Consider the following 5,292-nt stretch of genomic DNA (forward strand, 5'->3'; position numbering starts at 1 on the left):
CGTAGCTCGCTTTCATTCTATAATTTCCAGCGAGGCTGCAAGCAACCACTATTAAGTTAAGAGTCGCTAGAAATCAAAAAATGGTGTTAATTAGCAAGAAAACGGTTTTTTATTTTATTCGGTCATTTATACATAGTCATATTAACTATTGTAATATTGCCTGGGCAAACAATCATTTATCTTTCCTAAAAATTATTTATACAAAACAAAAGCAAGCAAGTAGATTAGTTTTGGGCGCAAGTAGATACGAAAGTGCCGAGCCGTTACTCAAGGAAATAAATGCTCTAAATGTATACAAACTAAATATATACCATAACTTGTTATTTATGTTTAAACTTCAAAATGAAATGACTCCAAAATATTTTTTTAAAAGTTTCACTCGAATTAATCATAAATATGAAACAAGACATTCAATGAGTAATTACTACATCCCACTAACATCACTCAAAAAATCTGACTTCTCGACTATATGCCGGGGACCACGCTTGTGGAATTCGGTTCTTGACGAAAATATGAAAAAAATAAAATCTATTGCTACATTTAAAAGAACTATAAAAAAACACTTACTAAATTTAAACATTACGTACATTCTCTCATTTTTTTGAAAAAAAAATCGAAATAGTTTTGTATTTTTAATTTTTTATGTACTTTATTTAATTTTAATATTGTATTGAATATGTATTTGCATATGAAGCGAATTAAATTTTTTGTTTTGTTTTTTTGTTTATTGTCTTTAATATGTATACGAATATGTACAGATTTGTAATTTTTTATTTGTTATTTCATATTTTAACTTTATCTTAAATTTCTTCTTTTTTTAACTTTAAGTTCTTTATTTAACTTTAAGTTCTTCTTTAACCTTCTAAAATTTCTAACCAATTTTTTTTTTTTTAAACTTAATAATTTCACTCTTTTATGTAATATTGGAAAATGTAAAATTTAATTGTATTTTTTTTTTTTTTTGTATTTCACAAAGGGGCTTGATGATAAGTCATTTTGACTTCTACTTGCCCCAGTCAGCTTGTAATTATATATATTTGTTTAAATTTATAGATAACATTGTAAAATGTGTAAAATGACGAAATAATGACGAAATAAATAAAAAAAAAAATTCGGTATCTCGTCCATATAGCCGAAAATGCCGCTTAGGGTCTCCATGTCTTTAAATTACGTAGGAGAGCGCAGCGCTAAATTAAAATTGAATCTTCCATTGCGCTCACCTTCTTAAACTAGTGACATAAGAACCCTGATGCCGCTCTACTTTATTGTATTTATACTTAATTGTAGATACGAATCTTGACAAGCAAGTGTTTAGCTTGGAGTAATTATTTAAAAAATATTGCAGCAACTATAGCACAAAAATATAGCAAAATAATATAAACCCTATTCTACAGTTTCAAAACACATTTATAATTTCAAATCCTTTAAGGTTTTACAATACCTGTGTGAGTTGACTTTGTTTCATGAATAATGTGTTATTCGCTACATAACTTTTTTTACTTACTAAATTAAGACGTAGTTCTAACGATATTGTTGCAGTGAAATCAGATTCTGAAGCACCATTTGTATTAGAACTTGTTAAACAGAAGTAAGTAGTAAAACATTTTGGTATGCAGATTTAAATTGTTTGGTCATTCCAACCACTTTCACTTCGTATTATGCGAAAAAAAATTCTATACACAGTCCTGATTAAAATATGACGTGCAAACAAAATGAAAACCTTCACTAAGGAACTCTCTGGACAATGTTATAATGTTGCTTATTGTTTTTATAAGCCCCTAGTGACTGGAAATACTAGTCTGACTTCTAGCATTTTCAAAATGCCATGTAGAAATCCAATTTTTAATATCTTCCAAGTTTTCATAGTCTCTCCTTCAGTTAATGCGCACCTAACTGGTTTGTTTGCTTTTAATTTTCTAGAGTTCATTATATCAAAAAGAGTGTTTAATGAATTTTTTAATGAATTCACGTGTTGCCAAAACATCAGGTGGTAAAAGCTTTGCGATTATACATAAGGACATAGTTGCTGAAACTTGGTGAGTGGAAACTTGTGTTGCCAATTTTACTCTCATAGATAGTAAAGATCCAGGTTGAAGGTGGCTGTCTGTCAACTTTGGAGCAAATCAATCTGGATTTTGCTTGTCTGTATTGTAAAAAGACTACAAATATTTCCATGATACAATTTTTCCATTTGTAGATATATCATGTCTAATTAAATTTTTTTAAAGACTTTTTATCAAGTGTGGAGGCTCAAATATTAGAAACACATTTGTTTGAATTGTGGAAGGCAATATGTACGGTCTTGTTTTAAGGAACCCGAGTAACTTCAAAGCTGAAATATTTGTTGTACTTTGGTCACACACAACAGCTCATACATGTAGTCCAATTGAAGTCAGTTTTTCAATAGCATCTAATATTATTTGTGATAATTGAACTGATTTGTTGCTGTAAAAATACGCAATTGACTGCTTCCACTTTATTGCTATACTCCGAACCATTACAACTAAAACATAGTTTAATAGTTTCCCATCTTTATCAATACCAATAATGTGGTCAAGATCTCTTTCATAGTCTATATGCTGCTTGGGAGACACCTCGTCAAATACAAGACAACAGCTGCGATCATTCATATAGACTCGCATTTTGAGTAAAGCAAAACGATTGCAGAAAATCCAGCCTGTAGGTTTCCGAATGCCTGTGAACATGATACAAGATGCGTAGAGAACTAGTTTGTCATGTATTGTCTACCTTTTTCCATGTTTTGTTCGCTTGTTCATTCTAATGTTCATTCTTTTTTGCAAGATCGCAAATATGTTCAATAGATCCATTGCATTTTTTATTATGTGTTTTTAAAAACAATAGTTTTTTGTTTAAACGATAATTTTTAACACGACTTAAGTTTATTACTTTTTGAAAATTTAACATCTGTTTTTTAGCTTTATCACTTACATTTAATTCTTCTGAACTAGTAGTGTCAGTACTAAAAAAACTGGTAACTTTACAGACTGCTCACTTGTAATTGGTTTACTTTTTTTGTGTGACACAAAAAAAGTAATTCAAAGACTTTTTTTGAGGTGTTTTTCTTTTAATAGAAACTTTGTGAGGAGGATTGGGTTCATTAAAAAGGGTTGGAATTGCTGTTAAACTTGCTCTTTTGCCTCCAATATTTGTTGGGTAATATTATGTTGGCTCAAAATATTCACTGCATAGAGCATATGATTTATTTAGTTCTAATGAAGTTTTCTTGCCGAGATTTTTGCGACGGCAATTGATAACCCACTGCTTACATCTGAAATAAAAATGCATATATATATATATATATATATATATATATATATATATATATATATATATATATATATATATATATATATATATATATATATATATATATATATATATATATATATATATATATATATATATATATATATATATATATATATAAATTTAAATAATAAAAAAGATATCAACCAATTTTCGTCTCTTGGAAAGCGAAAAAATAACACACTTTTATCAACATTTTTTCATCTTTTATGTTGGCAATTAGGAGTTGCGTATAATCCAGTAGACAATCTTTAGTAATCTATACTATAGTTTGACAAATTAAAATAATTGAAAAGAAAAATATATAAAAATTAACTGAATCATGCAATAGCAAAGTATATATTGTAAATTTTTATTTGAATGTTGTTTATGTTTACAATCCGGCTTTACTACACATCCCAGAAGCCTTTGCGTCCGCAATTACAAAAATTTAATGCAAATTTTGCCGAGTCGCACCCAACTGTGGTTCTGTAAATTACTAAAAAGCTAAAAACATACCCTAAAACATTATGCAAATTTCATTCTGTTAGTTTGTTTTAGTATCAGCATTTAAAGACCTTGCTTTTTCTATTAGAATGTTTATTCAAATTAAAATAAGTTTATTATTTTTTTCAACCAATTGTCAAAAAAAAAGAAAATATAAGCTTAGAAACGATCACCACAACCTAGGAAAGTTTGATTTAGAAAAATTCTGCTCGTTTTCAAAAAAAAAAATAATTAAGATGTACAGAGTTTCTCTTTTAAGAAGACAATCAAGAAGATTAAAAAAGTTTTTATTCAAAATGTTGAGTATGCATTTATTTAAATCGGTGTCTAATTTTATGGCCAAAACTGACTTTTAGAACAATATATTGCTTTATGGGTATATGAATATATTCATTTACATTCAAAATGAAAAAGAAATGATAAATCCTTTACTTCATGTTGAATATAATATTAGGCATTTTTTTTTGCTTTTTCTCAAATATGTGTTTTTCCAACTTTTGCTTCAACTTCAAAAAATATATTTTAAAATATATATATATTTTTTTCTATTTACATTTATCGTAAAATAAATACTATATTTTACAAGAACAAAAAAAATAAGGCTTCTGAAAGAAGATCAAATGATCTTATCATTAGAACCTTTACAGTTTTAAAAAGAAAATAATACAATAATTCATACTATAAAAATTGAAAATATAAACGGCCGTCTTAAATCTATAATAATAAACTCATAATAATCACGTATTTGTAATAATAATTCTCACAAATCTGTTATAAAAATCCATAATAATAATTTCTATAGATCTGTTATAAATTAAAGATAATAAATCTATTAATATAAATATTACTATAAATCTTATAAATCAAGTTTATATTTCAAATCAATAGTAACTTAATTGTCATCCATAGCAAGAATAATATTTTTAAATTTATTTTTAAAAACAGAAAATAATTGTTATAGCTCTGAATTTTTCACTGTATGTTCAGTTAATATATATCAATGCCATTCACTAAAACCGAGATTTTATAATGCAATTTAATACCCAAAAATTTTATTATGCAAGTTAATACCCAAAAATTCGACCTATAAACTATCGTTGTTAGGCAAAGCTCATTAAACGTAAATAATTTAAAAAAGATTAAAAAAAAGATAAAAAAAGGTAAAAGATATTTTTCTGATTTTTATTAGTAATTGAGCCAAATTTGTTGTTTACTTTCATAAAGGACACAAACGCTTTTTTTAAGAAAATGAAAACAAAAAATTCAGTACCACCATAATTAATTTTATAAAAAAGTAAAGAATAGGACATAAGAGGTATAAGAGGTTGAGCGAAAGATTTATGTTTTTCCGTTGTTTTGTTTTTTTAAAGAAAATAATTTTATGGAAAAATATGTATTTTTAGATGATAAAGAAGGTAGATTGGTACAACCTCTGGCCCCCTTATACGCCCGGCTAACGGACAATTTATATTTGTAGCC

The 5,292-nt window shown here is 26.9% G+C and overlaps 1 long non-coding RNA gene across 1 annotated transcript; it reads right to left on the reverse strand.

Moving 5' to 3' along the window:
- Positions 1-1,310: 1,310 nt before the first annotated feature.
- On the reverse strand, positions 1,311-3,722 carry LOC136084302 (uncharacterized). Its single transcript, XR_010640461.1, has 2 exons — positions 3,475-3,722; positions 1,311-3,289 (listed from the first exon to the last, which is right to left on the reverse strand). It is a non-coding gene; the product is annotated as an uncharacterized LOC136084302 (long non-coding RNA).
- Positions 3,723-5,292: the final 1,570 nt, after the last annotated feature.

This window comes from Hydra vulgaris, chromosome 08 (assembly GCF_038396675.1).
Source record: "Hydra vulgaris chromosome 08, alternate assembly HydraT2T_AEP".
Classification (NCBI taxonomy): domain Eukaryota; kingdom Metazoa; phylum Cnidaria; class Hydrozoa; order Anthoathecata; family Hydridae; genus Hydra; species Hydra vulgaris.